The sequence below is a fragment of the Hermetia illucens genome, chromosome 3 (genome assembly GCF_905115235.1).
Source record: "Hermetia illucens chromosome 3, iHerIll2.2.curated.20191125, whole genome shotgun sequence".
In the NCBI taxonomy this organism is placed as follows: domain Eukaryota; kingdom Metazoa; phylum Arthropoda; class Insecta; order Diptera; family Stratiomyidae; genus Hermetia; species Hermetia illucens.
This window is the reverse complement of record NC_051851.1, coordinates 111,219,632-111,243,256: the sequence shown is the minus strand read 5'-3', so window position 1 is coordinate 111,243,256 and position 23,625 is coordinate 111,219,632. Positions and strand designations below refer to the sequence as shown.

General features: G+C 42.3%; 1 protein-coding gene across 1 annotated transcript in view; it reads left to right on the top strand.

The window, feature by feature from the left end:
* The first annotated feature begins 890 nt into the window (after positions 1–890).
* Positions 891–23,625, top strand: part of LOC119652103 (voltage-dependent calcium channel subunit alpha-2/delta-3-like) — a 222,664-nt gene continuing 199,929 nt past the window's right edge. Inside the window, exon 1 of the mRNA XM_038056040.1 lies at positions 891–1,178. The gene's annotated coding sequence lies outside the window, so the exon portion shown is untranslated. The remainder of the gene's footprint in view (positions 1,179–23,625) is intronic.

Genomic DNA, 23,625 nt, shown 5'->3' with positions numbered 1-23,625 from the left:
CTTTAAATCAATATTCTCCCGGGTAGGAGACTGAAGGCGACACTTAAAGAGAGTATACGAGAGGGCAAAAAAGGACATGTCCTTTTTGGCAAAAGTATCAGTAAATGGCGTGGAGTGATTCAGTGAATATGCGAGTGAGGGATGAGCTTTACACCATTCCGCAAGCATTAAAGTTTCTGAGCATTGAGTTTTCGACGGCAATTTGATATAAGAGTATCTACTGTGTTTCCTTGTGGAAAATAAATCTTATTTAGCAGAGATTGAGTATGGAAAACTAATCGGGATCGATGAAACGGTGCAGGAAACTACTAAGTTAATTGTGGAAAAATAGACGCAGGTGTTTTAGAAGTGAATGAGTACGTTTTATTCGTAAAATTGTGAGCTGCTTGTATGAAACGGGGTGGAACGGAACGTTGGGAATGGAGATTTTTTCCTAGTTCGGTGATTTTCTTTACTGGCAGTGTTGGTGATGAAAAAAGTGAATTAGAGCTTTCTTCTAAAGGAGACTGAAGACTTTGCGCATGAATTATTTCAAAGGCAGTGAATCCGAACTGGAAGAGGAAGCGTGAATGCGTGTGTATGCGTGAAGAAGGTGGAATGGTTACTCGGTGCTGTACTGGTTGTAAACGCTCTCGTACGTTGTGACAATCTATCCGGCGATTTTCCGCCACCAAATAAAAGATTTTCCACAAGAAGGGATTCTCGAACATCCTAAGACGTACGCCGAGGGACATTGAATGTATATTCAGGCAGTGTAAGGTGGAGAATATTGAATTTTGTGATTTTATTTCAAGATATACATATATCCAGGGTGGAGACTGGGACGCCGGGAAAATTGCCTTTAAAAGGAAGTTCGAAGGCGTTCTGGAGTGTGATTTTAGCAATGGAATTGACTTAAATAAGTGCTTCAATATTCATTCGCCTTTGAAAGGCGTGTGACCGGTCGCGCAAGCGCTTATCATTTCTTGCTCTTTTTGGCGTTTAGGCGATTGCCACTTTTCATTCGATGATCAAGAAACGGCGCCGTACCGCGTTCATAATCCCCCTTCCTGCTTCTTTTGCCTTACTTTGGAAGTGTTCGCAACTAGAGTCTATGTATTGTTCTGGTTCTGTCACGAGCCTCAGTTTAGCCGAAAAAATTCATACATTTAACGACTTTCTTGATTTCTCATCAAACTGTAAGTTGCAGTTATCGTATAGAAAAATATTTCATAGCTTCAGGCTAACCATTTACGGTTCCTTGTGTCCGAAATTTGGGGAATATGTTGGTGGCACTTTACTTTGCGTTAAATGATGTAGATTTGCCTTATTTAGATGCAGCATGCGCGTATATGTATGTGCACTCCTTTTAGAAGCCGTTATGCTGTAACATGCTTTTAACGTACCCATTTGCATTGGTGTTTATCACATGAGCAACAGTATTACTTGATTTGGTAGGGTTATAGCTTAGCTCCAGATTCCGGGAGTGGTAGTTAAACAACCTCCAAATCTCAGGTTTTACCTTCTTCAAAGTGCAATTCTATACTTTTGAAGTTTTTTGACCTAGAGTTATTTCCACTCCCTAAACGTAAATATTTCTTTTACATTCCAACAGAACAGTAGCGTGCAAGTGGAGCGCAGGTGATTTGTGGTAGTGGTAATAGGATGTAATATGTAAATTGTTTTGTTTTGTGCATTGATGGTTTTGAGTGAGTGCTCAATGTGTGCGGTTTGCTATATTTTTTTTATGAAGTGGAAAATATCTTGGTACAATAACTGTGCTCAGTTGCTCCGCATTAGTGAGACAAAATCCAAAATGAAAAGATAAATTGTTCTTTAAATGCTGGGAAAATTTTTTTTTATTATCCATATTCCGGTAAAGGACAACTTATCACATGCCTTTACGTGATATTAGGGTGGCATAGCATCTTTCAAACAAGTGGTTCAAAAATCAATAAGGAAACCAACTGACTTACAAAATACGAGATCCTGCATGAAGAAAGGGCAAAAAATTAACTTCAAAGTTTGATTAAAACTAGAATATAGTGATAAACTGATGCCAATATGTGTAGCAAAAGGAAAACGAAAGTAAATAAATTTAAATGGAACATTTTAATGGAAAAATGAAGCAGTATTCATTACATAAAGTCTAGGAAGGAGCGGTAAAGATAATAGTAGTTCAATGTTTCATTCTACAATGAATCAAACCGAAATAATGCTTGGGTATAAAATATTAACAAAGAAAGGTTTGTTCGCTTGTTCTTTTTTTGACCTAAATAACTGCTTCACGACGATGTTTCCAGTTCAAAAGCTTTTGAAACCTTACAAAAGGGGTCGCTTTCCAAGAACGTTTTACTACAGTTCAAACATCGCTGTTATTTTTTGGGTTTTAACTCCAAAAAGCTTTTTTGACGCCTGCCTAAAAATTTTCTATTGAACTGAGATCAGGCGATTTAGCAGGCCACTCCATTACAGTAATTTTATCGTCCAAACCATTTTTAAGGTTTTGTGTAAAACAAAACCTTATTAAAATCGATTCAATGTCTGTCTGTCTGTCACACGCATTTTTCTCCAAAACGGCTAAACCGATCCGAACGAAATTTGGTGGACAGATGGGAACTATGAAATCCCACGCATACAGTGAGTGGCATAAATTTAGGTGGAGTTTAAAGGGGGCTCCCCATATATGCAAAGGGGGGATTCAAAAATTTTTTTCACCGGAAATAGTTGAAAGGTCTCGATTTGTACTTTCCGAAACTGACCTTAGTTTTGGCATAAATTGCAAAGTGCGTGAGTAAGGAGTCAAAATGTACGCACTTGAAGGGAGACAGGACTCATTTTTGCCCAACATAAAAATCCGGGAAAAATCGGAGAGGTGCGCCTAGATGAAATCTAGGCCTCAAAATATGTCCCATTCCGATATCTGCTCAAATAAACCTACTAATAGTATATTCCTATTTTTTAGAAATTTACTGAAAAACCCCCCTTAAATTCATCCTAGGACTTCCGAATTTTGTACCAGCATAGAGGACAATATTTCGTATATACATGCAAAATTTCGTGGAAATCAGGCAATTAACGCCAAAGTTATAGCAGTTTAAACTTAGCAATTTCGCGCGAGTTTACTGCTTCCAAAGCCATGCAAATCAGATGCTGACGTCATAATTACCCGGAATAATTGACATTCGCGTGAAATATTAAAGTCGTATTTATGAAGAATCTACTTATCTGCAGCCCTTTTTAAAATTTTGTGTAAAACACTTATGTGAAATCTAATCTTCGAGAGATGTCCTATTCCGGTATCTGCTCAAAAAATTTACTAATAGTATATTATCAACTTTTAGAAATTGACTAAAAAACTCCCCTTAAGTTCATCCTAAGTGTACTAAATTTTGCACCGGCATAGAGGACAGCCTCGTGCATACACATGCCAAGTTTCATGAAAATCCAACTATTATTGGGAAAGTTATAGCAGTTCAAACTTATCAATTTCGTGCTAATTAACAGCATTCTAAGCCATACAAACAAGATGCTGACGTCATAATTAACGAGAATAATTGACATTCGAGTGAAATATTAAAATTCCATTCAAAAAGAATCTAATTCTCCCTAGCCTTTTTTAAGGTTTTGTGTGAAACAAAACCTTATTAGAATCGATTCGATGTCTGTCTGTCCGTCTGTCTGTCTGTCTGTCTATCTGTCCGTCTGTCACACCCGATTTATTCGGAAACGGCTGGACCGATTGTCACGAAAATTGGTAGGAGTATGTGATCTGCTGTTCCCTTTACATGCAGCAACTGACGCCATTTTGTGTTAAGTTTAAGGAGGGCTCCCCATACATGTGAAAGGAGGCTGCAAAATTTTTTTTCACAGAATGTAGCCATGTGGGGTATCAAATGAAAGGTCTAAATAAGTACTTTTCGAAACTGGTTCAATATTTGATATTGGGTGAAATATAGGGGAGTGAGGGCTCCAAATATGACCATCAAAAAGTGTAACAGGTCTCGTTCTCAGAACCTATCCAACCGAAAAATCTGAAAAAAATCACAGTAGTGCAACTCTACGAAATCTAGGCCTCAAAATATATCCGACTCCGATATCTGTACAAATAAAGTTAATAATAGTATATTTCTACATTTTAGAAATTTACCCGCCACCCCCCTTATGTTCATCCCAGAAGTACAAAATTTGACATCCGTATAATGAAGAACATAATGCACAATTTGGTCAAGTTTGAAGAAAATCCAACTATTATTAACAAAGTTATAGGGGGTGAAACTTTACAATTTTTTGTGAATTTCGTGCACTCTACAACCTGCATGACGTCATCATCACATATCAATTCATCAATACCACAACGAAGTAAGTTCGTATGAATTGGGTGGAAAAGGATTATTTTGTTTTAGTTCTTTAATCATTTGTATATGAATATCAATTATTCCAACGAGACATGTGTATATGTAGGTATATAGTATATGCGTGCTAATGAACTTTGCGGGTAGAGCCTAATTCAGATAGATATAAGAAGTAAATCGGAAATATGGGTACGATCAATTTATATACGTGCCTATAAGTGTACAGTATTCGGAAATAGGCAGTTTGTTTGTTTAGGGTGAGCGTAACATCTACGGCTGTAATATGTACGTATGTCTCGTAGTTTTGTAGCTGTATACGGGTAGAAAAATGTCCGTTGAAATTTCTTAGATAAGATGAACACAAAACCTTTATACCCGAAGCACGAGCTTCCGGTATTCCGACTTGTTTATATTTGATGCTGGTTAAATTGTTTTCATTCGCTAACAATATTAAACTCAGAGCGTGAAGCGTATGAGGGTGACAATTATCAACACAGGACTTTCCATCAAATGATTTATTTAAATCGCTTTCTAGAAAATAGAGGGCAATGGAATTTTTAGCTATATTACACGGAGCTGTCGTGCACTCGTCGCTCCTCACATCTTTTTCTTTTTCTTCAGCCTTCAGTTCACAAGCGGGGTCGGCTCGTGATGATCGGTTTCGTCATTTTATTTTATCAAATGCCTGATCAGGATGTAATCGCGAGACCTTTAAATCCCCATCCGGCGTATCAAGCCACCATTGTTTTGGCCGGCTTTTTGGTTGCTTACCATTGCTTTCGATGTTCTGATCAATACTGGTTGTTGAATTCTTGTTAGCGTGAATTACGTGACCACACCATCGAAAACGCCTCTCTTGCAGTTTTTCCACGATCGATGCAAACCCATATCGATGGGGGATATTCTCATTTCAGACGTAATCAAAACGTGTCACGCCACCAGTGCAATGCAACATCTTCGTCCCCATTACCGCAAGACGCCGTTGTCCTTTATAGTCGGCCAACACTCAGAACTATAGAGAGTGGCAGATGGACGACATTGCAGTAAATTTTAGATTTGGGACGTGCGCTGACACGTTGATCACAAAGAACACCAGTTGGGGAATGACACTTCATCCAGGTTGCATTAATGCGTGAAACAATTTCATTACGTAGTTCTCCATTGGCTGATAGCGTTGACGCGAGATATTTAAATCGCTCAGTTCTGGCAATGGCAGTAACCTGCCCTTCGAGATACTTAAATCGCTGAGTTCTGGCAATGGCAGTAACCTGCCCAGAACTGAACGATTTCAATATCTCGAGTCAATGCTATAAGCCAATGGAGAACTACGTTATGCTCCTCACATAGGGAAACACAAAACCTTTTATACCTGAAGCGTCAAACTTCCGGTTTCCCGACTTGTTTACATTTACAGCCGGTATGTTTTCGGTCATTGTCCTACTGGAGAACCTGTTTTAGAGACATTTCGTAGGTTACTTAGTATAAGGGAGGAACTCATTGCATAGACATTTTGATCCGCAGTGCTCTTGATCCAGTATATTGGACCAACACCATGGTAGCACAAGCAGGCCCATATCACGATGTTGGCTATGGACCACTTCTCCGCTTTTAATCGTTTTTGTTGTCCAGCGAGAATCGTATCCACAATTCGGCGGACCACAACACCATCTTGTTCTTTGAGACCAAAAGATCGATTTTACTTTCGTCCGTTCGTAAAATATTTATCTGTTTTTAAAAGAGTCATTCTACATGTTGTTTTGCATATCGAATTCTTTTTGCATGTGTTGCTTTCAAAATTGGCTCGTTTCTTGTGCTTTGATCGTAGAAATTAAGGCCCCTTAATCTGTCCACAACTGCTCCAGCACATGTCTTCAACTTGAATGCCTCTTCTATATAAATCTCATGCAGTCACGGACTACTCTCCGAAAACTTCACGATATATATAACGTTCGAAAGCGACAAAACCTGTTTTTGGTCCATGCGTTTTAATTGCTTGTAAGGTTTTGTTTGAAACAAAACCTAATTAGAATCGAGTCAATGTCTGTCTGTCTTTCACACGCGATTTATTCGAAAAAAGTTGGACAGGTTGTCACGAAAGCTGGTGAGAACGTGTGGTCTGCGGATTCCTTTACATACAGCAAGTGGCTGTGTGTTGAGTTTAAGGGGGGATACCCCATACATGCGAAAGGGAGGTGCACATTTTTTTTTTTACAGAATGTAGCCGTGTGTGTCAAATGAAAGGGCTCAACTGGCGCTTTTCTAAGCTGGTTCAATATTTGATCTCGGGCGAAACGTATGATTCTCAAAAAGTGTTACAGGTCTCGTTCTCAGAACCTATCCAACCGAAAAATATGGAAAAAATCACAGTATTGTATCTAAACAAAATCTAGAAGTACAAAATAAATAATAACATAAGGCATTACTTTGGGAAGTTTGAAGGAAATCCAACTATTATTAACAAAGTTATAGAAGGTGAAACTTTTACGTTTTATTTTATGTATTCTAAAACGTGTATGACGTCATCATGACATATCAATTTGTCAATACCAAGACAAAATGAGCTCATATGAATGGGGTCGCAGGGACACATTTCGTCTTAGTTTTTTAATTATTTATATGTCAATATTAATAACTCGAGACAATCATATGTGTGTATGTATTTATATTATATTTATATGTTAATGAAGCTTCGGGGCAGTGGCTAGTTTAGATAGATATATTTTTACATTGTACAAGCGGTATTCAATATACGTACTTTATATGTACATATGTATACTTTTTTGCACGAAGTGAATCTGAAATAGGTGTACGATCAATTTATATACATGCATATATAAGTATAGTAGAAGTAGCGTAGAAAATTTTTCACAAAATGTAAACACAAAATCTTTTATACCCGAAGCACTAGTTTCCGGTATTCGGACTTGTGAACACCTTGAATATTTTTTATGTTTGATCAGTTTCTTTATAAAATTTCGTTTTTTTTCGCGCTTTTTTAATGTTTTGTGTGCCGCCATCTTGTGTTAAGTTTAAGGGGGGGGCTCCCCATACATGTGAATGGAGGGTGTAAATTTTTTTTTTTACAGAATGTAGCCATGTGGGGTATCAAATGAAAGGTCTCAATTAGTACTTTTCGAAACTGGTTCAATATTTGATGTTGGGTGAAATATAGGGGAGTGAGGGCACAAAATATGACCCCCAAAAAGTGTAACAGGTCTCGTTCTCAGAACTTATACAACCGAAAAATCTGAAAAAAATCACAGTGGTGCATCTCTACGAAATCTAGGCTTCAAAATATATCCGGTTCCGATATCTGCACAAATAAAATTAATAATAGTATATTTCCACATTTTAGAAATTTACCCGGCACCCCCCTTTTGTTCATCCCAGAAGAACACAATGCACAGTTTTGTCAAGTTTGAAGAAAATCCAACTGTTATTATATTAACAAAGTTATAGGGGGAATTTCGTGCACTCTACAACCTGCATGACGTCATCATCACATATCAATTCGTCAATACCACAATGAAATGAGTTCTTATGAATTGGATCGCAGAGAATTATTTTGTTTTAGTTTTTTAGTTATTTGTCAACCAGACATGTCTGTATGTAGGTATATAATATATGCGTGCTAATGAACTTTGCGGGTAGTGCCTAATTCAAATAGATATAAGAAGTTAATCGGAAATATGGGTACGATCCCTTTATATACGTGCATATATGTGTACAGTATTCGGAAATAGATAGTTTGTTTGTTTAGGGTGAGCGGAATATCTATGGCTGTAATATGTACGTATGGCTCGTGGTTTGGAAAAATATGAAAGATTATGTTGAATTTGTAGTTATATACGGATAGAAAAATGTGCTTTGAAATTTCCTACATAAGATGAACACAAAACCTTTATACCCGAAGCACGAGCTTCCGGTATTCCCACTTGTTTCAAATAAAAAATCCAGTTTTATTTTCTCTATTATCAACAAGTGGATGCTTAGCTATGAAAGGTTTTGTGTATTTCTTTTATAAAGACATTTGAGTGTGCATTTGTCGCATTAGTACCTAGCACGTATTATGTGCATATATTTTGTGAGCATATCCACTTTTGTGTTATATTGACATTCAAAGTTCTGAATTTACAAAGAATTAACAACTTTGACTTATTATAATTTCGTTAGCAATAGTGTGATTACCACGAAACTTTTACTATATTTGGTAGGATTATGCTCTATGTTTTAGCCTACATTGCTGCAAAATTTCGTGGTGCTGGGATGAACTTAAGGGGGACTTTGCAGCTAATTAATAAAAATTGTAGAACTATTATTATCTTTACTCGAACAGATACCGGTTTGGAGGGTATGGAGCCTAGACACTATATAGTGGCAGCCCTCTGATTTTTTTCAGATTAGTTAGGTTAGTTTCTGAGAATGGGTCCGGTAAAGAAATGATCACTTTCGTCCTACCATATTCCCCACCTTTTCAACAAATGTTAAAACTAGAACTGGCTTCAGAAAGTACTAACCGATGCCGTTCAGTTGATACCCCGTACGATTATATTTCGTGTAACTCACTGTATGCGCGAGCGTTCACAATTTCCACCCTTCCACCAAATTTGGTGTCAGTTGCTAAACCGTCTCTGAGGAAAATGTCTGTGACAGACAGACAATAAATCGATTTTAATAAGATTTCATTTTACATAAAAAGTTGGCTTATTATAAGGCAAAACAATAGCAAAAATATGTGAACAAACCCTCAACTGCTATTATTTTTACCGTGTTCAATTGCCACCTTTTAAGAGAAATCAATAATAATAATCGTTGGCACAACAATCCATATTGGATCAGGGCCTTGAAGTGTGTTAGAGCTCTTCATTCAAGACCGTAACGGTACCCTACAAAACACTGTAGGAGGCAATGTGGTCAGCATTGCGCTCGCCCGAGATTATTATCCTGATCTTTGACTCAGGTACTCATTTCACAGCTGAGTCGGCTGGTATCCGACGTCAAATCACAATAAAAAATCCCACTGCCGCCAGCGAGATTTGAACCGCGACCTTCGGTACGACAGTCTTGTGCTCTAACCACTCAGCTATGCGGACACACAGGAATTGAAGATCACAAAAGTATGGTAGTGATTTGCTATAAATTATAACCACTTTGATATTTTGCTGGAAGTAACATTTAACAACAGACAACTTCATAAAAATTTGAATATAAGAAATTATATTGAGAGGAATGTAATATGCGATGTCACACTGCTATTTTTTATCGCCACTGTAAGTCTATAGAAGTTCACTTAAAGCAAATTCAAACAAGTCCGGAAACGGGAAGCTGGATGCGTCAGGTATGAAAAGTTTTGTGTTTCTTTATATGCGGACATTCGAGCGCATGGGAGTTGCACTTTTATAATAATTAACAACTTAATTGCGTACCATTTTTTAACAGCTATTTACAAAAATGTCCGTGTCCGGGTAGCTCGAGTGGTTAGAACGCTGGACTGTCGACACCATATTGCACAGTGCACTGTGTGCACATTGTTCTGTAGTGTACCGTTACGGTCTTGAATAAAGTGCTCTAACACACTTCAAGGAGATCATCCAATATGGATTGTTGCACCAACGATTATTTATTTCCAAAAATAGTTTGCTCTGCAAAGTGCTCTATCCATTATAGTTAATTCCATACGCTTCATACTAGTAGTTCCACATTATTAGCAAATGCGAAAAAGGTAACTGACATAACTTGTGTTCATTTCTGTGCACGGCTTTCCATCTGTACATAGCTGAATATGCAAAATTTTCTTCCATTATTTGCTGAAATCCAGATATAAATATATATAAACATATCAAAGCCATAAATATTGTGTTAATCCTAAATATACAAATGATGCCCATCCAAATTGATCTAACGCATCTAGACACAATTCCACTTTACTACGTGCAAAAAAGCATACACATACATATGTACCTAAAGTAAATTATGGACACTACTCGTAAATTGGATTAGCACATGGACAACATGTACATACACATGTCTGGCTCGAGCAATTCATCCGGATATACAAATAACTGAAAACTGAAATGTCCGAAGGACCCTGCCAGTCATATTAGTTCACTTTATTTGACGATGACGTCAAACGCCTTTTAGAGTGCAATAGGTTTGTGTAGAATGCAAAAGTTTAAACGTCCATAACTTTGCTAGTATCGGTTGGATTTTAAACTTCCGAAAGTTATGCCTTATACTATTCTTTATATGAGTATCTTGTGCTTCTAGGATGAACTCAAGGGAGGTTTTCGGGTAAATTTCTAAGATATATATAATATGCTATTATTAACTTTATTTGAGCAGATATCGAAATGAGATATATGTTTAGGCCTATATCATATAAATGCACCATTGTGAATTTTTTCAGATTTTTCGGTTGGATAGGTTTTGAGAACGAGACTTGCTTCACTTTTTGGGGCCCATATTTTGAGCTTTTATTCCCTTATGTTTCACCCAGAAATCAGAAATAAAGTCAATTTCAAAATGCGAGCGCTTTCATTTGATACCCCACATGACCATATTCTGTGGAAAGAATTTTTACACCCCCTTTCGCATGTACGAGGAGCCTGTGAGGGATTCGCAGAATACACCCTCTCACTAAATTTCGTGACAATGGATTCAGCTACTTAGTAAATGGGGTGTGACAGGCAGATGTATATTGAGTCGATTTAAATAAGGTTTGGTTTCACACAAAATCTTAAAAACTGGTAGTAGAACTTAAACGCATAGCTTCTTCCTTTTACAAGTAAATTTTTATTATCGCAAGTATTTATTTCGGGAGTTACTTACTCCTATCTTCAGTGCTTAGCTTGTATTTTCTTGGTGATTTCTTAGTAAAGTAGTGATTTCAAAGCAAAGTGAAGGTAACGGCCGAAATACTGCTTGGATTTCCATCTTGTGTATAGATATCTATATAGTACGGCATGACCTTTACACGTTCCGAATAGTTTATAGTTCACGGCATTTGTTTTCTGATATATGGAGTTACTCCCAATTTGTGATATCCAATGTGCGCAGTGTGACGTACCTGAATCGGTGCAACAACATATCCTATCCTACAACACCTACCGTGGTCCCACGCTGCCGAATGCGATACAGCTGCCAAATAAACAGTCTACGACTTTGGCAGCCATAAAGTGTGTCGTGACCTCCACTTTCACTGTCCACTTCTTTTTAACACTCAAATTCTTTAGTTCCGTTTCTAATGCAATTTTATTATTTATTACACTTAAATTTATTATTCTTTGCACTTAATTTACACTTACGTTTACGTTACTTTACATTACTTAAACTTTCCCTACCTTGCGGGTTCGCTTTTAAAAATCGATTAACTCTAACATTTCCTTATGCTTATTCTAGACCTACCTTAACCTACTTTCTTATTCTCATTTGCCGACCCACGATTACCTCAAAACATGATTAAGAGGTCAGTGCTGTTATGCAAACACTCAGCATTCGACAACACAATACTGACCGACAAATATGTTCCGCATATTGCAATACAAAGCTTGCACTTTCTATAACAATATCAGTTACACACTTCTAGGTCGCGCCCAATGAGTCACCTCACAGTGCATCATTGAGGCTTCTACATTCGTACTGCGGTCACAGAATATCTAATAGGCAGTACCCACACTAATATACCCGACTTGCAAATGTTTTGCGGTAGTCTATCCGTACACATGATACGCGCTAAAGAAGGACAAAGCATAATTGTTGTCAAATCGTATTGGTAAGAGAGAGAGAGAGAGAGAGATGAAAAGAACATATTAGCCATATTTGATTGAATGAAAGATTATGTGTCATGTCGTTTGTCAAATTTGTATATTTTGGTATTCTGAATGGAAAAAAGAGAAATTTCTGAATGAAAAAAAGCATTTGAATGGCATCTGTCTTGTATAGTCTCAAGCAAACTCCATTTGGAAGCTGCCGATACGACAATAATAAAATGCGTGCACCCCCGGGCATTTCATTCCACAACTTGAAAATTTTTTCATTGTTTACTTCCGTGCAAATAAAAAGTAAATAAAGGTAATACAACGAAACATGAGTGTTCAGAGGCAATCATCATCATCATCATCAACGGCGCAATAACCGGTATCCGGTCTAGGCCTGCCTTAATAAGGAACTCCAGACATCCCGGTTTTGCGCCGAGGTCCACCAATTCGATATCCCTAAAAGCTGTCTGGCGTCCTGGCCCACGCCATCGCTCCATCTTAGGCAGGGTCTGCCTCGTCTTCTTTTCCTACCATAGATATTGCCCTTATAGACTTTCCGGGTGGGATCATCTTCATCCATACGGATTAAGTGACCCGCCCACCGTAACCTATTGAGCCGGATTTTATCCACAAGCGGACGGTCATGGTATCGCTCATAGATTTCGTCATTGTGTTGGCTACGGAATCGTCCATCCTCATGTAGGGGGCCAAAAATTCTTCGGAGGATTCTTCTCTCGAACGCGGCCAAGAGTTCGCAATTTTTCTTGCTAAGAACCCAAGTTTCCGAGGAATACATGAGGACTGGCAAGATCATAGTCTTGTACAGTAAGAGCTTTGACCCTATGGTGAGACGTTTCGAGCGGAACAGTCTTTGTAAGCTGAAGTAGGCTCTGTTGGCTGACAACAACCGTGCGCGGATTTCATCATCGTAGTTGTTATCGGTTGTGATTTTCGACCCTAGATAGGAGAAATTGTCAACGGTCTCAAAGTTGTATTCCCCTATCCTTATTCTTGTTCGTGTTTGTGTTTGACCAGTGCGGTTTGATGTTGTTGGTTGATTCGTCTTCGGTGCTGACGTTGCCACCATGTATTTTGTCTTGCCTTCATTGATGTGCAGCCCAAGATCTCGCGCCGCCTGCTCGATCTGGATGAAGGCAGTTTGAACGTCTCGGGTGGTTCTTCCCATGATGTCGATATCGTCAGCATAGGCCAGTAGTTGGGTGGACTTGAAGAGGATCGTACCTCTTCCATTCACCTCAGCATCACGGATCACCTTCTCGAGGGCCAGGTTAAAGAGGACGCATGATAGCGCATCCCCTTGTCGTAGACCGTTGTTGATGTCGAATGGTCTTGAGAGTGATCCTGCTGCTTTTATCTGGCCTCGCACATTGGTCAGGGTCAGCCTAGTCGGTCTTATTAATTTCGTCGGGATACCGAATTCTCTCATGGCCGTGTACAGTTTTACCCTGGCTATGCTATCATAGGCGGCTTTAAAGTCGATGAACAGATGGTGCAACTGTTGTCCATATTCCAACAGTTTTTCCATCGCCTGCCGCACAGAGAAAATCTGATCTGTTGCTGATTTGCCTGGAGTGAAGCCTGTTTGGTATGGGCCAATGATGTTCTGGGCGTATGGGGCTATCCGGTCTAGCAAGATAGTGGAGAATATCTTATAGATGGTACTCAGCAACGTGATACCTCTATAATTGCTGCACTGTGTGATATCTCCCTTTTATGTATGAGACAGATTATGCCTCGCTGCCAATCGTCAGGCATTGATTCGCTGTCCCATACCTTGAGCACAAGTTGATGAACCACTTGGTGTAACTGGTCGCCTCCATATTTAACCAATTCGGCTGTAATTCCATCGGCTCCTGGCGACTTATGATTTTTTAGCCGATGAATTACACGGACTGTTTCTCCTAAACTTGGTGGTGGCAGTATTTGTCCGTCGTCTTCAGTTGGCGGGACCTCCAACTCGCCGATGTTCTGGTTGTTCAGTAGCTCATCAAAGTACTCAACCCATCGCTCTAATATGCCCATTCTGTCGGAAATCAGATTTCCCTCTTTGTCTCGGCAGGATGAGCATCGAGGTGTATAAGGCTTCATCCTGCTGACTTGTTGGTAAAACTTCCGCGCCTGGTGCGGTTGCTCCCTGTACTTTTCTAGTTCACAGACTTGTTGGTTCTCCCAGGCTTCCTTTTTCCGTCTGTGAACTCGCTTCTCCGCTCGACGGAGTTCGTGATAAGTCTCTGCGCGTGCCCGCGTTCTTTGAGAATGTAACATTACTCGGTATGCGGCATTCTTCCGTTCCGTTGCTAGCTTACATTCATCGTCAAACCAGCCGTTCTGACTCCTTTTGCGGCTGGGGCCAAGTATATTTGTGGCCGTATCCATGATAACGTTCTTCAGGTGGTTGTGAAGATCATTAGTTGATGCTTCATCTCCAGGTCCTCTATTGACTGCGGTTATTGCGGCATCCATTTCCCTGTTATAGGTGTCGCGGAGGGTTGTGTTGTGGATGGCTTCAGTGTTCACTCTCACCTGATTGTCAGAGGGGTTTCTAGGTGGTATTGTTATTCGAGCTCGGAGCACCATGCCATCGAGATAGTGATCCGAGTCTATATTGGCCCCCCTATATGTTCTTGACATTCATCAAGGCTGAGAGGTGGCGGCGTTCGATCAACGCGTGGTCAATTTGGTTGAAAGTGGTCCCGTCTGGAGAGGCCCACGTATGTTTGTGGACCGCTTTCCGCGCAAACCAGGTACTTCCAACAACCATTTCGTGTGACGCTGCTAATTGAATAGTCCGCAGTCCGTTATCATTTGTTTTTTCGTGTAAGCTATGGGAGCCAACGTATCGCCTGAATACGGGTTCCTTCCCTACTTGGCTGTTAAAATCCCCAAGTATGATTTTGATATCATATCTGGGACAGGCTTCGAGGGTTCTTTCTACTGCCTCGTAGAAGGTATCCTTCTCCGACTCTGCAGTCTCCTCTGTAGGGGCGTGAACGTTTATGAGGCTTATATTTCTAAACTTGCCTCGCAAGCGCAGAGTGCATAGCCGTTCGCTTATACTTTCAAAGCCGATAACAGCAGGTTTCATTTTTTGGCTGACTAAGAAACCTACTCCGAGCACATGGTTTACTGGATGGCCGCTATAATATATGGTGTAGTGGCTCTTCTCCAGGAAACCGGTCCCTGTCCATCGCATCTCTTGCAACGCAGTTACATCAGCCCTATATTGGGACAGGGTATCGGCTAGCTGCTTATCAGTTTCATCTCTGTACAGGGAGCGCACGTTCCATGAGAAAATGCGCAAATCGTTGTTCCTTTGTCGTTGCCGGGTCCGTCGTTTTAATATCCGTCCTATCCGAGGCTCCTGTTGTGGCTTCGTAACGGTTGTTTTCCGTGTAGGGTTGTCAGCCCTACCCAACCCCCAACCTGGAGGACCAGTTGGTACAATTTGTCCCGTTTTTAGGCGCGGGAGACTCGCCTTCATCCTTCTCCGTCTGCAGCTTTTCGTCAAGAAAGAGCTCCCAGCGGTCACCACGTGGAGGTGGAGATAGGGTTTGGTAGTAGAGCTGTTGGTGTTGGTTCAGCAGGCATTTCCCAGGTTTTATGCTCCATCGTGGGTACCAATCCACGTTTCGCCCCGGGACCTATACTACCCTTTGACCACCAGAGGCAATGCAAGCGGGAATTTTATTTGAAAAGGTTTAGTTTATTATATAGCCATTTCCCTTTTTTTGAAAAATTAACGGAAATGGGATCATTTTATGTATAAAAAGCGTTTCTTACGGCAAAGTTTAAATGTAATGGCTGAAATTGTGGATGGAGATATGCATCATTTACATGTGCCCGCTATTCAAAGTTTCCTCTTTACTTGACAGTGGTAGCGATAGTAGGAAAAGAGCCCAACGATACAGGGAGAAAAAAAATTGGGAGACTCGTCCAACTCGAAGCGATGCAAGTACTTCCTATAGCCACCGTGTCCCGTAAGGAACTGTGTCAGGTGGTAATTCAATTCTCCGTGCTTTCGGTTGACCCATTTTTCGATACACGCGATCCTTGTCGGAGTTATCCCACCGTTGTTGCCACTTGCCACACAACTCTCTCCTGATGGCTTTTCGGAAATCCGCATTCACCTCGGCTGGATTTGCCTTCCGTTTTTCGTAGAGCCAATATGTCTCGCTCGCTAGAAGATCTATAGGATCATTCCTGCGATGACACACACTACCTCCGTCGACGCCGTCCTAAATGCGCTGCACACCCTTAACGCAATTGGCCGGTATGCCGAACTTATCTTCCTCCGGTTGACAGCGTGGTTCAAGGCTCCCGCCCAGACAGGGGCCACGTATAGCAGGATCGACTTCACCACTCCCGCGATGAGTAACCTGCGACTATACTTCGGCCCTCCCATGTTAGGCATCATCCTTGCAAGGGATGAGCTGGCATTTGCTGCCTTCTGTCGCGCATAATCCAAGTGTCCCTTGAAACTCAGGTATTTGACAACCGATTTTGAGACGACCTCACGAATACCAACCTGGATGGTAACCGTGTTGTTCTTCCTACGGTTGGTAATGAGGATCGCCTCCGTCTTTTCGTCCGCCAGCTCCAGCTTGGCCATTCGTAACCATGACTTGATGGTAGGATGGCTTCATTTGCATAAAGCTCCACGTCCTCGGGATGCTTTGTAATTGCAACTACCGCCAGGTCATCCGCAAAACCAATCAGCGTTGTCTCCTCCGGCACGTGAAGCCCAAGCACTCCGTCGTACATTATGTTCCACAGCAGCGGTCCCAATACAGAACCTTCAGGCACATCTGCTGTCACAATGTACTCCTTCGGCCCGTCGTCCGTGTCGTACCAGAGAAGTCTCTCCGAAAAGTAACTCTCGATGAGCCGAGCCAAGTAGATAGGAACACCCAGTTTCGCCAAAGCGCCCTTAATCCAGCCCCAGTTGGCTGAGTTAAAAGCATTTTTAACGTCCAGCGTCACCAGAGCACAGCATTTGCCCATGGCCATTGCATTTCGAGCCAATTCCACGACCTTTACTACTGCATCGACCGTAGAACGGGCTCGCCGAAACCCATATTGCCGCTCTGAAAGACCACCCGCTAGCTCGATGAACGGGAGCAGCGTGTTGTATATCACCCTCTCCAACATCTTCCCCATGGTGTCTAAGAGACAAATAGGGCGATATGAAGAGGGCACGCCGGGTGATTTTCGAGGTTTCGGTAGCAACACCAGCTTCTGCCACTTCCACGAGAAACACTCCTTCCGCCATGCACGATACGAATGTGCTTGCGAGCCACCGTGGTCTGGCCTTGACCGCCACCTTCTGAGCCCTGTTCGGAATTCCGTCCAATCCCGGAGCCTTGCTGTTCCCAATACGTCTGCAGATTTCCCAAAGTTCCTCTTCGGTAACATCGGGGAACGAGAAGACGTCCTGCTGAGCTGCCGGTTGGGGTTCTTTTTCGTCCTGCTCCTGCTGCGGGAAAAGAGTTGTAATTATTTGCAACAAGAGCTGTGGTCACTTGAGGTGATTTTTGCTCGCGGATCTTCTTCATTACAACTTGGTAAGGCTGTACCCCACGGATTCGTATTAGCCTCCATGCAGAGCTTCTGGTAGCATTCCCGCTTGCTTTTCCGAATGGCCTTCTTAAGGTTGCTTCGCAGATTCCTGTATTCCTCCTCACGCTCCTGGTGCTCTGGCCTTCCCCTTGTCCTGTGGGAAAGTCTCCTCGCTCGGAGACAAGAGGATCTCAAAGCGGTGATCTCCGTGTTCCACCAGTAGTTTGGCCTCTTGCCGTGGTGCAAACGTCGTCGTGGCATCGTAGCGTCGCATGCTTCGGTTACACGCTGAGACAGCTGGGTGACCCTTTCCACCGCTGTTCCATCCGGATCATGGGCTCCCTCCAATGCGGCCAGGAATGTCTCCTCGTCGAAAGCTCCGATAGACCAGCCAACCGCCTTAGCCTTTCCACCTCCAGAGCGTCGTTGACTGGTTCCCCGGTTCCCAATGCGGAGGAAGATGGCCTGGTGGTCACTATGGGTGTAGTGCTCACTGTTGACTTCCTGAATGGCCTGTCTTCCGCACGCCCAGATTGCGGCGTTACCAGGCGCAGCCACCGCCCAGGTCGCACGGCCGTGGTTTCTGTACGGCTCGCAAATAACAGCGACATCGCCATTCGAATGGTCTGCGAGAGCAGGTCCTGAGCTGCCTCACAGTGATTGATATTGATTTGTATCAATCTCATTTGCCTGTGCGGTTCCGCTCCCTCCTATATACCGGACATCTGCTGCTTTCCGCAAGATGCCGGTCGTCCAGGCCCTCTTTCCCACTACATAGCATACACCGTGGTTCTCCGGTGCAATCTTTGATGAGGTGGCCCTCTTCCCCACACTTCCTGCAACTCCTCGACCTATCATGCTGGCTAGTGCATGCCGCCGCAAAATGGCCGAAATCGAGGCATCTGAAGCATCTCTTTGAGATATTTGCTCCCTGAGCCTGCACACGACCCAACCTACTCTTACCTTGCGCGCGGTAATAAACTTAATAGCTGATTCCGCCGGCAAACTAATAATAGCGGTCTGTGTGCCGCCATATGCCTTCTTCATCCTTTTTATGGCACTTTGGTATATATCGCTAAGGTTGAATTGTTGCTTTAGCGCAGCACAGATGTCCTCCCGTGAGGTGACCTCATCTAGGTCCTTGCATTCAACCACTATCTCCTGTTTCCGAGCTCTTACCTCAGCTTCCTCTCCTAGTACACTTTCCACCTTCCCGCGGATGTTATCTACTTAACTCCAGCATCAGATCTCCTCTCTGTGTTCGCCTGATACGGCTCAAACTATCACCCAAATCCTTCAATTCCGGGTCTGACTTCACCTTTCGGAGGATGTCGCCATAGGACATATTTCCCTTGGAAATAATTATTATTTCCGGGCGGAGCTTCTTTTTGTCCTTTTTCCTCTTGTTGTTCACCTTAGTCCATTGTTTCGGCCTCCGGGCGTTGGTTTCTTCCACTTTTGTAGGTGTTGTGGCTGCAATCGTGAGATTACCGACTTTCGCGGGTACTCTCGCCGGCTCCGCCTTCTTTGGTGAAGAGGCTTTTTTCTTCTTCGGGACTTGCTGTGGTCCTAGAGGTTCGCTGGTACCGTCTCTAGCCCGTTTTCCTGTCTTCCCGCCTGCCTTATCATGGGGAGGCGTCACCTGCGTTTCCCTTGTGACCTTGCCACCTGACGCTTGGGAGTTCTTTTCTTCGAGTGCCTTGATATAAGACAATTTAATGCCTCTTATCAAGGCTTGAATATTTTGGTGGTTATTCCGCCTCTCCTTGATGAACTCGCACAGTTCATTTATTCGTTCCCCGAGTGTAACGAGCGCCATTCCGGTATGTTCCCGTTGGTATCGACTACCAAAAAGAACCATTGTTCTCGGTGGTGATCTTCCAAGCTTCGAACTCCTCCTAAAAGGATCCGGTGTGGACCTAATTTCCACTCCACCATTATCTCTTGTAGCATTAGATGCCACAGTAGCCAAGTTCCCCACTACTGAGGCATTGCGGTTATTGGATATCGACGGTCGGGAGCCCGCTTGCTCATTCCCAAAAACCGCCGGCACTGGGTTTCTGAAGCCCTGCACCGTAAAAAAAATACTTTTCTCCTCTTCCATATTTGATTTAATTTCTGGGTGTCCTTCCCATAATAATAATAATCGTTGGCGCAACAATCCATGTTGGATCAGGGCCTTGAAGTGTGTTAGAACACTTCATTCAAGACCGTAACGGTACACTAGGAGGCAATGTGGTCAGCATTGCGCTCGCCCGAGATTATTACCCTGATTTGACTCAGGTACTCATTCACAGCTGAGTCGACTGGTATCCGACGTCGAATCACGATACAAATTCCACTGCCACCAGTGAGATTTGAACCGCGACCTTCCGTACGACAGCCTTGCATCCTTCCCATCGCCAATTTTCATCCACGGGTGGGCGTCTACTTCCCACCTACCCGGCCTGCGCATAAGCATGCTCACACACGCACATTTCCGGATGCGTGCATGTGCATGCCCATGACACATTCGCCGAGCATTCCCTTTTCCGCACGCACATCTCCGGATGCGTGCATGTGCATGCCCATGACACATTCGCCGAGCATTCCCTTATCCGCACGAAGGGACGCGCCTGATGGGAGATTTCGCAACTCCGCACAGGATTATCATTCGTTTAAAATGCCAAACAGTCCAAATTACTTCCAATTTGACACCGGATTCGCGCCAACGATACTTACCCATCTCGAGACTGGGATGCATCTTGTAAGTTCACTGGCGGTGGGATCCTTATTGCAATAAAAGGTATACTTCGAGCCGAATCCGTCTTCTCCTCCTCTGACTCTCCTTCTTTTCCTTCTCACTTGTACGAAAAATTGTTTGACAGTTGTTGGAACTCCTTACTGTCAAATTCGCTTCCCTCCCTTTCTTCCTCTGCGAAAATTTTAATTTCCCATGCTCAAACCGCCAAATCATCCTAGTCTTCCAATCTTTTTCCTTGCATATCCCCATATAGGGAAATTGACGTTCACTAACCCCACTTGAATTTGAAGCGAAGCTCCCCCGTTCAAACTGCAAAAATGCGTGTAAATCGCGTAAGTTGAACTTAGTAATTTCTGCAAAATCAATTTTGACGGTCTCAACTCAGCCCTAGCGCTAATCAATTGGAATCATAGATTATCGAACTCAAAGTGTGATCAAGCTCTTAGCAGCTTTTACAATATTCTGACCGATCCCCTCTCTTGTTAGGCGCCTTTTTCTTCCACTTGTCTGCAGTCTTACCCAACTTGGTTTACCACAGAGGTCCTTAATAACATTCGCCTGAAACATGCATTGCCAGAAAGGTTTCGAGCTTCTAAGAATGACATCTAGCTTGCTCATTGGGCAATGGGTTTTCCACTGTGTCCATGATTAAACAAGTCAGAATACCGGAAGCTTGGTGCTTCAGGTATAAAGGTTTTGTGATCATCTCTCATGAGGTAGTTTCTGTGCGCGTTCTCAGATAGCTACACCTTCAAGTTACTTCTTCATATATGCATTTCCAAACTTCCAGATATATGTGCAGATTGAAGGCATCAATTTTAATCTCATACTAAACAAAGATTGTTTATTAACGCATACTGATGTATATATAACATATATACACCCATCTAAATTGATAGCTCGCTCTGAATATTTCCACTTTACTGCATGCGACAAACAAAAGTACAAAAGCTGAATACCGCTGATGCTAACATAGATATATATCCATCTGGATGGATGACCCATTAGTAGATGACGGGCTCAGAACTATTGAAATACAATGAATTTACATGGAATACAAAACTTTGACCTTCTATAATTTCGTTAGCAATGTTGGATTGCCTTTAATCACAGATACAGAATTTTGCCTAATATTATCACTTATACTGATGTCAAATTTCATACTTTTGGAATGATCTTCGGTTTCGGGTAAATTTCTAAAATATAATTATATTAACTTTATTTAAGCAGATATCGTAATGGGATGTATTTTGAAGCCTAGATTTTGAATCGATGCATTACTGTGATTTTCTTTACATGCTTCCGTTGGATAGGTTCTGAGAACGAGCTCTTTTTCACACTCTTTTGGGGCACAAATTTTGAGTCCTCACACCACTGTATTTCACCCAACGGTAAGTTTGATATCCTACATGACCATATTCTGCGAAAAAAATGTTGCTTCCTCCTTCCGCAGATATGGGGAGCCTTTCCTTAAATTCAACACACATGATACCATTGGATGCAGGTGTAGTAGTTCACAGACAACATATTCTCACCAAATTTAGTGACGATTGCTCCGGCCGCTTTGGAGTAAGTCGCGTGGGACAAACAGATGTTTTTGTTTCACACAAAACCTTAAAAAGTACATAAAATGTACTTATTGAACGTCGAGGCCGCCTTTCCCCGCGGAAACTGCAAACTACTTTGGTTCCACACTCGCTATTCCCGTAATCCCACCTATTCTCTGCTTTTACTTCTCTTCCGTGTTTATTATTTTGATCACTGAGCCCTCTACGCTTTTTCTAGATGCAGACTGCTCCGAAGTTTTGGCCATTCCCCGCACCAGCGCACCAGGCGCGGAAGTTTTACCAACAAGTCAGCAAGATGAAGCTTTACACACCTCGATGCCCATCCTGCCGAGACAAAGAGGGGAATCTGATTTCCGATAGAATGGGCATATTCGAGGGATGGGTTGAGTACTTTGATGGGCTACTGAACAACCAGAACATCGACGAGTTGGAGGTCCTGCCAACTGAAGACGACGGACAAATACTGCCGCCACCTAGTTTAGGAGAAACAATCCGTGCAATTCATCGGCTTAAAAATCATAAGTCGCCAGGAGCCGATGGAATTACAGCCGAATTGGTTAAATATGAAGGCGACCAATTACACCAAGTGGTTCATCAACTTGTGCTCAAGGTGTGGGACAGCGAATCAATGCCTGACGACTGGCAAAGAGGCATTATCTACCTCATACATAAAAAGGGAGACATCACACAGTGCAGCAATTATAGAGGTATCACGTTACTCAGTACCACCTATAAGATATTCTCCGCTATCTTGCTAAGCCGGATAGCCCCATACGCCCAGAACATTATTGGCCCATACCAAAGAGGCTGCAATCCAGGCAAATTAGCAACAGATCAGATTTTCTCTCTGCGGCAACCGAGGAAAAACTGTTTCAATATGGGTATCAGTTGCACCATCTTTTCATCGACTTTAAAACCGCCTATGAGAGCATAGCCAGATAAAAGCAGCAGGACCACTCTCAAGACCATTCGTCCTCTTTAACCTGGTTCTCGAGAAAGTGATCCATGATGATGAAGTAAATGTAAGGGGTCCACTCAAATACTGGCCTACGCTGACCATATGGCATCATGGGAAGAACCACCCGAGATGTGCAAACTGCCTTCAGATCAAGCAGGCGGCGCAAGATCTGCTGCACATCAATGAAGGCAAGACAAAATATATGTTGGCAACGTCAGCACCAAAAACCAATCAATCAACAACATCGAACCGCACTGGTCAAACGGGAAGAATAAAAATGGCGGATTACAACTGTGAGAGCGTAGATAATTTTTCCTATCTAGGATCGAAAATCACAACCGATAACAGCTACGGGATTTGTATCGTGACTTGATGTCGGATACCAGTCGACTCAGCTGTGAATGAGTACCTGAGTCAAATCAGGGTAATAATCTCGGGTGAGCGCAATGCTGACCACATTGCCTCCTAGTGTATCGTTGCGGTCTTGAATGAAGTGGTCTAACACACTTTAAGGCCCTGATCCAATATGGATTGTTGCGCCAACGATTATTATTATTATTATTATGATAGCATAGCCAGGGTAAAACTGTACACGGCCATGAGATGATTCGGTATCCCAACGAAATTAATAAGACTGACTAGGCTGACCCTGGCCAATGTGCGAGGCCAGATGAAAGCAGCAGGATCA